This window comes from Haplochromis burtoni, unplaced genomic scaffold (genome assembly GCF_018398535.1).
Source record: "Haplochromis burtoni strain Fernald_Lab_line unplaced genomic scaffold, NCSU_Asbu1 Contig_1299, whole genome shotgun sequence".
Taxonomy (NCBI): Eukaryota; Metazoa; Chordata; class Actinopteri; order Cichliformes; family Cichlidae; genus Haplochromis; species Haplochromis burtoni.
The window spans coordinates 23,837-35,252 of NW_024583660.1; the positions used below are offsets into that span (position 1 = coordinate 23,837).

An 11,416-nucleotide genomic window follows, 5' to 3' on the forward strand; every position below is an offset into this window, starting at 1 on the left:
GAGCACATTTTACAGCACTTATATAAAAGCAAATAGAGTAAAACTGCAAAGAGAACACTCACACTTAAAAGCAACAGGCAGAGAAAACAGCCGTGTGACGTCATGATGCCCTCTGTGATCTTTGCAAACTACAGTGAAACAAAAAAAAGCAGGAGAAAGGTATATTATGGACACAGACACACAGAAGATTTAAACAGATTTAAATAATAAACAATAATAAAACAAAACCGATAAAACTTGTTTCCGTGGCCAGTGCTTTGCAAATGCAAAGTGTTCACATTTTAAACATCATCTTGATGACATGTTAAGGCTTCAGGGTTAGATCAGTGTTGTAACGACTTCCATTTAGAAAGTCGTTGAGAGAAGAAGTAGGATTTGATGTGCCATACGAAGTCCATTATGAAAACTAGTTGTCTTTGAGGATGCTGATTTCATGAAAGTAAAATGTCAGCAGTTAATAGACAAAAGCTCAGATGACACAATCAACAGGCAGGTCAACAATATCTGAGGCCTTCTCCCTCTCCCACCATCCCATCGCAGGGAGGATCGCCGTTGGTCTTGGACATGATAAATATTGTTTATTAAAAGAAGCTAAAGCTTAGGGCTTTGACCAAGTAGCTACAATAACACTGATATGATCTCTAAATATGTCCCATGATGTTATCAACACAGCTTTTCTCCAAACTGCATTCTCTTTTTGTGAACAGCAAGTGACTCTGAGTGCTCTGCAAGAGCATCTTTTAAGTATACACTGTGAAAGCTATGCACTGCAGGCATTTCTTGTTTTAGCACAGACAACTGACTGTCACACTCTGAGAATGGCTTAAAGGTAAGTGTAGTCAGCTCCACAAATCATGAAAAATAGCATTTACATAAATGTACATGAAGGGCAGAGAAACAATCAGTTCATGTGTATCATTTCACGTTGTATTGGGCTGTAGTATAGGCTGAAACCTGCGGTTAACATCCAAAACTAAATCATATAATCATTTAATCATATAAGCATAAAACACATGTTCAATCTGAATTCATCCAAGGACGAGGGATCAGGAAGGCTGAACAGATGTGAGTATGGATGGTGTACCAGGAAGAGGGGATAAGGCAAAAGAAGGAGTCCAAGTTGAACCGAGGCAAGCAGAAGAAGAAGAAACAGGCATACAATCCTGAGCCAAAGAGACGATACAGCCAGGACGAGAGAGGGGAGGAGACACATCCCTGAGATTATTCCCAGTGGTCCCCATATTAAAATGTCAGAAGTTCAATAAAAGTTGGAAAAGAAAATGCTCATTCAAAATGATAATAATCTTTTGAATGAGTATTGAGCAATGTCGCTTTAAAAATGCAATGAACTAACTTGTGCTTATCAGATTTAATTTAGCAAAGAGGATTTTTTTCCAGTGCACTGTTGAACTTCATGCAATTTTTTTTGTATGTGCATTTAGACAAATTCAGCACAGCTGCATGAGCGGCGTTCACACAGAAGGAATATTACCTGAGTAAAGACTTTTTTTGTGTTTTCTTCTTTGATGCCTTCAAAGTTATTTTGACTTGATTTGTGGGATAGACTCCTGAAAACCAGCCAATTCATTTATGTCCTCTGTAATGGGTGTTTGTTTTTGGTCTACATCTTTTGACTTATCTGTGCTACACTAAGTCCTGATGTAATTGTCACAGTTCTGGGCCTGTTGGACCCAGTACTTTGAGTTTATTATGTTTTGGTTTAATTTTGCATCATGGATTGTTTTCTTGTTCTCTTGTTGTGCTGGTGTTGATGATGATGATTATGATGTTTATTATTAGAGCTTTATGTTTCTGTTTATCCATGTTTTAGGAATTATGATCTCATGTATTGTTTGAGTTTCATGTATTATTTTCTGTCCGCCCCTCTGTGTTGAGTCCGTGTCTTTGAGTAGTTTTTCCTGTTTTATTGTGAAAGTCTGTCTTATGTTAGTGTGTGCAGCTTTGTTCCCCCTGTCTCGTTAGCCCTGATCTCTCCCAGCTGTGTCTCCCTCCTGTTGCCCATTCCCTCATTACTACCCTGTGTTTATAAGCCCTGTGTTTTCCTGTGCTTGTTGTTGTCTCGTACCCTCATATCCTGCCTTTGTGGTGCATTTGGATCCACATTTCCACCAGCCTACACACAGAGCCCTGACAGTAATAAACAGAGGATATCCTGGGCTTTCAGTTGATACAGTGGGGCAAAAAAGTATTTAGTCAGCCACCGATTGTGCAAGTTCCCCCACCTAAAATGATGACAGAGGTCAGTAATTTGCACCAGAGGTACACTTCAACTGTGAGAGACAGAATGTGAAAAAAAAATCCATGAATCCACATGGTAGGATTTGTAAAGAATTTATTGGTAAATCAGGGTGGAAAATAAGTATTTGGTCAATAACAAAAATACAACTCAATACTTTGTAACATAACCTTTGTTGGCAATAACAGAGGTCAAACGTTTACTATAGGTCTTTACCAGGTTTGCACACACAGTAGCTGGTATTTTGGCCCATTCCTCCATGCAGATCTTCTCGAGAGCAGTGATGTTTTGGGGCTGTCGCCGAGCAACACGGACTTTCAACTCCCGCCACAGATTTTCTATGGGGTTGAGGTCTGGAGACTGGCTAGGCCACTCCAGGACTTTCAAATGCTTCTTACGGAGCCACTCCTTTGTTGCCCGGGCGGTGTGTTTTGGATCATTGTCATGTTGGAAGACCCAGCCTCGTTTCATCTTCAAAGTTCTCACTGATGGAAGGAGGTTTTGGCTCAAAATCTCACGATACATGGCCCCATTCATTCTGTCCTTAACACGGATCAGTCGTCCTGTCCCCTTGGCAGAAAAACAGCCCCATAGCATGATGTTTCCACCCCCATGCTTCACAGTAGGTATGGTGTTCTTGGGATGCAACTCAGTATTCTTCTTCCTCCAAACACGACGAGTTGAGTTTATACCAAAAAGTTCTACTTTGGTTTCATCTGACCACATGACATTCTCCCAATCCTCTGCTGTATCATCCATGTGCTCTCTGGCAAACTTCAGACGGGCCTGGACATGCACTGGCTTCAGCAGCGGAACACGTCTGGCACTGCGGGATTTGATTCCCTGCCGTTGTAGTGTGTTACTGATGGTGACCTTTGTTACTTTGGTCCCAGCTCTCTGCAGGTCATTCACCAGGTCCCCCCGTGTGGTTCTGGGATCTTTGCTCACCGTTCTCATGATCATTTTGACCCCACGGGATGAGAATCTTGCGTGGAGCCCCAGATCGAGGGAGATTATCAGTGGTCTTGTATGTCTTCCATTTTCTGATGATTGCTCCCACAGTTGATTTTTTCACACCAAGCTGCTTGCCTATTGTAGATTCACTCTTCCCAGTCTGGTGCAGGTCTACAATACTTTTCCTGGTGTCCTTCGAAAGCTCTTTGGTCTTGGCCATGGCGGAGTTTGGAGTCTGACTGTTTGGGCTGTGGACAGGTGTCTTTTATACAGATGATGAGTTCAAACAGGTGCCATTCATACAGGTAACGAGTGGGGGACAGAAAAGCTTCTTACAGAAGACGTTACAGGTCTGTGAGAGCCAGAGATTTTCCTTGTTTGAGGTGACCAAATACTTATTTTCCACCCTGATTTACGAATAAATTCTTTACAAATCCTACCATGTGAATTCATGGATTTTTTTTTCACATTCTGTCTCTCACAGTTGAAGTGTACCTCTGGTGCAAATTACTGACCTCTGTCATCATTTTAAGTGGGGGAACTTGCACAATCGGTGGCTGACTAAATACTTTTTTGCCCTGTAATGCTCAGGAACAGAACATTGAATTTTGGGTCCATGACCTGAAACTCCCAGATCTTAATCATAAATGGTAAATGGCCTGCATTTGTATAGCGCTTTTCTAGTCCCTAAGGACCCCAAAGCGCTTCACACTACATTCAGTCATTCACCCATTCACACACACATTCACACACTGGCGATGGCAAGCTACATTGTAGCCACAGCTGCCCTGGGGCGCACTGACAGAGGCGAGGCTGCCGGACACTGGCGCCACCGGGCCCTCTGACCACCACCATTGAGAACTTGCGGTCAATCCTCAAGTGGCGGGTGGACAAACAAAAACCCACAAATTCTGACAAACTCCAAGTAGTGATTATGAAAGAATGGGTTGCTATCAGTCAGGATTTGGCCCAGAAGTTGATTGAGAGCATGCCCAGTCGAATTGCAGAGGTCCTGAAAAACAAGGGCCAACACTGCAAATACTGACTCTTTGCATAAATGTCATGTAATTGTCGATAAAAGCCTTTGAAACGTATGAAGTGCTTGTAATTATATTTCAGTACATCACAGAAACAACTGAAACAAGATCTAAACGCAGTTTAGCAGCAAACTTTGTGAAAACTAATATTTGTGTCATTCTCAAAACTACTGGCCATGACTGTACATTATTATCATTGTTTTATGTCACATGACAGGACTGGCTTCTAAGTACTTTGCCAAGCAGTCGACGCGCTCTGGCAGGACTCTTGCTTTCACAACACTTTCTAATGATAGTTTATCTTTGTTTTTACACACATAAAAAAGCAGATATGTGAAACATACTAGTGGTTACTTGTAGTTTGCTCAATCAGTAGTGCTTTTTGATATTGGCGACATGGGCGGTTGCCCAGGGCGGCATCACAGGCATCGGCAACCCTCGGTGTGCCTGCTCGCTGCTGAAGTCAAAGTAAACTTTATTGTCATCTCCGCTACTGTACATACAGTCCAGTATATAGAGAGACGAGACAATGAGGCTCCAGTTACAGCAGTGCAAGTAAACAAACAATAAATATAAGAAGAGTAAGAAAATAAATATACACTTTAGGACTCGGGGTAAAGGATCAATAACAATTTAAAATTCATAATTTACAGTTTGATGATTTAAAGTCTCACACACAACCCGTCGAAAGGGGAGGGGCTGGCTGCTTCCAAACAGAGCACATTTCATTTATAATGTAAATCCAAGCCCATCATGTATTCATGATTTGAATCCTGATTTGTGCAAAATACCAGAAATAAAGACAAAGTGAATCTGTGAACTAAGGTGTAGGGTTGTTAGGTTATGTTGTGGTGATCCTCGGGTTGGGGGATGAGTGTTCATACTGGAGTGCAAAATTAAAACCAATGGAAGATGGACAAGACAAGTTCAAAGCCATCAGGTGCTCAGTTTAGAAAAAAGAGAAAAGAAGAGGAAGAGAAACGAGCAAAAGATGCAGGTAAGCAGATGTGTGATTGGATAATGGCAGCTCATCCTGAAACAATCAGAATCAGAATACTTTATTAATCCCGAAGGAAATTATGTGGGTTACAGTTGCTCCAAGAAGAAATTCTAAAAATAGTAACAGTAACAGACTAAACTCCAACCAATACATTATGTTACAGATGTTACACATTTAAGAAATAGCACTAATATATGCAGATAACTCAATTATAATTATGAAGGATTAACAGAGGGGATTATAAATAAAGATCAAGAAAATTGACAAGAATATTACAGAGTAGAAAAGAGCGTGTGTAAAAAGGATGTAACCATTGCAGTTTTTACAGTGTGTTAGATGGAGGAGCTGTACAGGGAGATGGCCATGGGCAGGAATGACTTCCTGTGTCATTCAGTGGTGCTTTTTGGTAATCTCAGGTTGTATCCCAATTCAGGGTCTGCAGCCTTAAAGTACGCAGCCTTGACGGTCCACAAGGGCCGCGTACTCAAAGACCACTAAGGCCGGAAGTGGGAGGCTTGTGAAATGGGACGGTCTAGCCTGCCCAGGTTGCCTAGCAACCATGATACTAACAGCTGGAAACCTTTCATACAGCTGTGTTTGACAGAAATAAAGGAGAAAATCTTTTGTTCATTTGTTTGTTTGTTTCTACATGAGCTTTGATTTGATAAGTATCTGAGGCTGAGACCACAGGACTGTAAACATGATTGTTGGGCTTCATTTCTGTACTGAACAGTCATTTAAGATTAGCTAGTAAATAACAATCAGCTAATGTTGTTCATGAGACTAAAGTCATCTGAGACTAAAGAAATGAAGGACGCATTTCGAGCAGACTTTGTATTGGGACAGCCTTCGTCGCGTCGCTGTGACGTAATCGGCCTTAAAATGCGGCCTTTAAGGCTGCAGACCCTGAATTGGGATACGGCCTCAGTCTCTCACTGAAGGCTAGGACCGCCCCTGTGCTCAGTATAATAAGGTGATCAATGTTGATTAGTGTTAATCAGTGTTAATTAGTTCATGAACAGCTCTAACATTTGTCTCTGTGCTGGTAAATCACTGCATACAAATTAATGACAGAGTAAATCAAGGCATTCATTATTGGGATCCACAGCACCACGCGCCACGAAATGTTAATGCGTTTGTTTTACTTAGCATCAATGTGTTACTGTGCTACAAATGTCCTCACTGTCAGGGTTTTGACTAAAGGCTGTTTTTATTGTTTCTGCACTCCACACATCACGAGTCTGCATCTCTGATGGGGTGTGGGGGTTGAATGGCACCATAGACGTATCACAAGAAGATTTGTTGAATGTGTTTGGCTGGATAAGTAAAAACAACATGATTTTAAATGTATCTAAATCCAAATCTATGTTAATTGGAAGTAGATTACGCTTAGTCAACAGCCCACAACTAAATCTTTCCATAGCTGTTCCATCATTTGGTCAGCAGCTAATAAGACAGATCTGAACAGACTTCAGTTAGTCGAGAACAAGGCGACCAGATTAGTGTTAAGGTGTTCATACTATACAAATATCAAATAAAATGCATGATAAACTTTCCTGGCTTCCTGTACAAGCTAAATTATACTGTGGCTTAGTTGTATTTTTAAAGAAAGCAATACTGTTAAACACACCACATTTTTTTCTGCTCAGTTGCAGCATCCAGATAAAATACATAATCATACTGATTATTAACAAACCGCAATTTAGTAATTCCTCGAGTTAAAAGCAACTTTTTGAAAAACTCTGTTATATTTAATGCAATTAGAGAATTAGCTTCTATTCATAATTTCAAAAATCACTTAAAAGCCCTGCGACAGACTGGCGACCTATCCAGGGTGTACCCCGCCTCTCGCCCTATGACAGCTGGGATAGGCTCCAGCGCCCCCCGCGACCCTGAAAAGGATAAGCGGAAGTGAATGGATGGATGGATGGCACTTAAAAGCCTATTTAGGCAGCTTTTAATTGTTGTAAATATTGTAAGAGGGAGATGTGATTTGTAATAGAAATTTGTGTATTTTGTCTCAGAGTTATTAATATTTATATGCTCACATTTTCCAAATTGTGAAACCTCACTGTGGATGTAAGAGCCAAATTATGTGGATATTTTGCATCCACTTTATTGCTTAATATTTTATTTGATTCTATTTCATGGCTTGGGCCCCAGGAAGACTGGCAACCACTGTTGTGGAAGCTAATGGGGTTCCTTATAAATGAACAAAGGCTGAAAGCTATATATGCAGGTTTTCAGAACAACATCTCCTCCCATCCAGTGACGCCTGGGAAGGCTTTGAATATTTCAGCAAGATAATGCTAGACCACACACACTGCATCTGTTACAGCAGCATGACATCATAGTAGAAGAACAGCCTGCCTGCAGTCCAGACTTTTTACCACCTCAAAACATTTGAAGCGTCATAAAACCAAAAACGTATAAAAGCAGACCCAGGACTCCTGAGCAGCTAGAATCCTCCAGGACTCCTCAAACATTCATCTCCAGCATCTGCTTCCTCTGTTCCCAGCCTGTTGTTACAAGAGGAGCAGATGCTATACTGTGGTAAATGTGACACTGTCCAAACAATTTTGAGACACGCTGTAGTTATCGATTTCCAAATGAGCTCTTTTTTCTATATAAATAAAATGAGTGAAATGTCTCAGTTTAAACATTTTTTTCCTTGTTCTGTTGTGTAAATCAGATCGGTAACTGGCAAAGATCAGTCCCAACTTTGGTTTGAGGGGTTTTAAACGATCATCACATAAACTTTTGTTCTTAAACAAGCAAAGATCAGCTGAAGAATCCTCATTTACACCTACATAAAATTTACTTGGGACAGAATATTAAAATTAAACCTTGTTTCACAACAGCTGTACTTTATTTTGAAATTTCTTACTTGGTTACGGCGTTTAAAAAAATTTCAGAAGCAATGACTGAAATCTAAAAATCCCTTTTCCTCCCCACCAGCATAGCCTGCAGCTCTACTATATGGTGAATTTTGACCTTTTGCTGATAACTAAAAATGGTCTTCACTGTGCTTTTCTACAGATAATTGAATAAATCTACTCAGAGTAGTCGAGGAGCCTTCCTTCAAATGCTTAGCACGTTAATTACAGCAGAGCACTCTGTAAACAGCAGTAGTCAGTTCCTACAAGGCTGCAACAGGAAGAAAAACTGTGTGCTATGTGACACAGACCGCACCATAACGAAAGGAGGGGGGACGTTACCCTGGACATGCCAGATATCTGTCTAAAGATCATTTCCATTCACAAAGGGAAAAAAATCAGCTGTTAAATAAATATTATTATAAATAATAACGCAATTGTTTGTTCTGTGTTATCATACCTGTTCTGTGTGCAACACTGTAATCAACCCAATCCTGTTTGGTCACTAAGAATATGTTTTTATTACTGTTCCTAGCAATTTGAGCTCCTGGCCGCAACTCTCATTGCCAAAGGGACTGCAGCTAATCAGTTGATACCGTGCGTTTGACAAACTCCATCGCACCCAGTTTCACCACCAATGCCACCAATTTGGCTGATGACCAAGTTTCGGCAACAAGAGAAAAGTACTTTTCCCTGCTCGTATTTAATGTATCACTGAGTGATTGTTAATCATTGTCTTGACATGAGGACTCAAAGCGGCCAGCAAATTCCTCCAGGGAGACAACGGAAACAACAAGAATGGAAAGGACGTGGGGAAACTCGCGGCACAAACGGGGCTGAGGTGCCAGGATTTTACTGCTTTAACCGCTTGGATATGACCCCAAACTGATTGTTCGAACACGGGAAACATGCAGCAGAAGCATGAATGCTGGTGACCAAGTTCACCACGTATGTGCGTCACGTGGGAAGCGATAATCATGCTGGTAGTTATAATACCCACCGATATCCTTTCTACGTGTTTTCTATCATTGACGGTGAACGGCAACGGGATTTACCCCTTCCCCTCCTGCTCCCCTGCTCCTCGCGCTCCCGTGTGTGTGTGTGTGTCATACATGAGAAACAGCTGACCTTGAACACAGGTATGGTCTGCTGACAGCGCACACATTGTATGTCTGAGTCTCCCCTTTGCGCAAATTCCACATTACTTTGGTCCGTCACGCTGAGCACAAGATAACTTGACAGCACCTCTGTACCACAGCTCAAGCACATTTCTGTCCTCTGTCACCACAGTCCAACTAAGACATGCAAAAGCGATTTCTCAGAAAAGCTAAAGACGGCACATTTCAGCGACACACAGTGAACACACATTTAGAATGCAGAATGCTCTCTGCAGCCTACCTCGCCTTGGAGAGGTGCTGATCCATTCTGGCATCTTTACTTTCACTTTCAGCTTATGTAGTCTTAGATGTCGTCATCCTCCGGAGTTTCCACACTACTACCCGGGGGCTATTTAAATAGACTACCTAATTATGTGTGTATACATTTATTTTTACCAGTTAATGGGGATGAGCTTTTGGAAAGTTATGGAACTTCCAAATACTTACTTGGCTCCATCATCTCTATAAGATCACGACCCGAACACTACTAGACATTTTATACAAATCAACTCTTCCAAGTTTGTGTTTTTCCTTCTGACCAGATGCAGCTCTGGATGCAGCTCTTTTTAACGTATCTGTGTTTATCACTGTGTTCACGTGTCCTTGTCACTAAAACAGACTCTGAAGAATGATTTCGCCAAGTCAGAGCAGCTGTGGCAGTTTGTCTTGAAACAACTACTTCAACGTTTCAAACTTCTTTTTGAAATAAAATTACGACTTTAATCTCGAAGTTTCGACTTTATTCTAAAAATTATCGATATTTTTTCTTAATGTGGCCCAAAGACTCCTTTAGTTATTCTTTATGTCACAGCAATGTGCACTCTTCCCTCCATGGAGGAGCTGAACCTTATGTATGGAGGAACATTTGTGCCAGTAAGAAACAAACAATAAAATCAGAATAAATCTGTAGTTTTTAGTATACTTGCTATCTTATTATATTTTCTATTTGATTCTGTGGAATGAATGATGAGGGAAAGACCTTAAGAATGTGTGTCTATGCTAATCCACTAGTTGAAACATACACTGCTCCAAATTTACTGTACAATGCTCATGTGATGATGACGAGAACAATAAAAGCTAAAAAGAAATATTTTTAAAAAGTGTCCCTGGTGTTTCCCTGTGATCGTTTGGTGATGTGTTTAAACTACCCCAGACTCCCATGAGACGTCCCTGCAGGATAATCAGTACTAGGATGGTTGGTTTCTTCCCATTGTTTGCCCCGGCCTCCTTTTGTGACCTCCTTGGTGAGTTTTTTGATGTCTTCTTGAAGTTATTTATGTAGGCTGGCCCACATCCATTTCCATTCACTCCAGATGCAGCTTATTTGGTCATTTGCTCAACTGCAAGTAAGGGACGGAGGAGTGGGTGAGAAGTTTGGTGTCAGGGCAGCTTGACCCACACACCTGGCCTCCATCCAGTGTCTCCCCCTTCTGAGGTTGTTTCCGAGGCCAGAGAGGAGAGCGGTGTGTGGTTCTGAGCTGGGAGTGCAGCCGGAAAACTGGACCGTAAACTAGCCCACTTTATTTATCCTGAGGGAAATTCTTTTATCATGAGCGTGCTCACAGCAGCAAGATGAAAAGAAGAAAAAAAGAGTGCACAAGAATAGAATAAAATAGAATACAATAAAAATAATAATAATATACCTATCAATAACGTGGCATACGTTGTGCAAAATGAATACCAAAAAAACGCAATCAGGCGTGAATTGGCAAAACTGAACGGAGATTTCCAAAAATGTGGTTAATGAGCTCATTTCTGATTGATCCGTTTTTTAAAAACGCACTGAAACTGTGTTTTTGTTTTTTGATCTAGAGGGTTAACTACTTTTCCATATATGACCTGGTATGTTTATACAGAACTTGTTTGATTTCACAAATGAAATAATAGTTTTTTGCCTGATTTGAAATGTTTAAAAATCAATAAGAATACTTGTTCACAACAGTGAATTAGCTTCTGCCTTCAACTTCAGGTCTTTGTGTTGTGCTGGTAGAGATGGTCTTTCATCTCTAGTTACTGTTTAAATCTTTGTCAAATGTCATGTGACTTCTGAGTAATAAACACCTGGTTCTAATTATAGCAATTCTGGGCTTCTTGTCCAGAGAACAGGTGGGAGCAAGCAGTTTGATCATTTATGA

The 11,416-nt window shown here is 40.9% G+C and overlaps 1 long non-coding RNA gene across 1 annotated transcript in view; it reads right to left on the reverse strand.

Annotated features, from left to right (window-relative positions):
- LOC121813227 overlaps positions 1-9,795 on the reverse strand; it is a 10,763-nt gene extending 968 nt beyond the window's left edge. The window contains exons 1-2 of the long non-coding RNA XR_006053584.1: positions 9,523-9,795; positions 63-128 (exon numbers count right to left, since the gene is read on the reverse strand). This is a non-coding gene — a long non-coding RNA (uncharacterized LOC121813227). The remainder of the gene's footprint in view (positions 1-62; positions 129-9,522) is intronic.
- Positions 9,796-11,416: the final 1,621 nt, after the last annotated feature.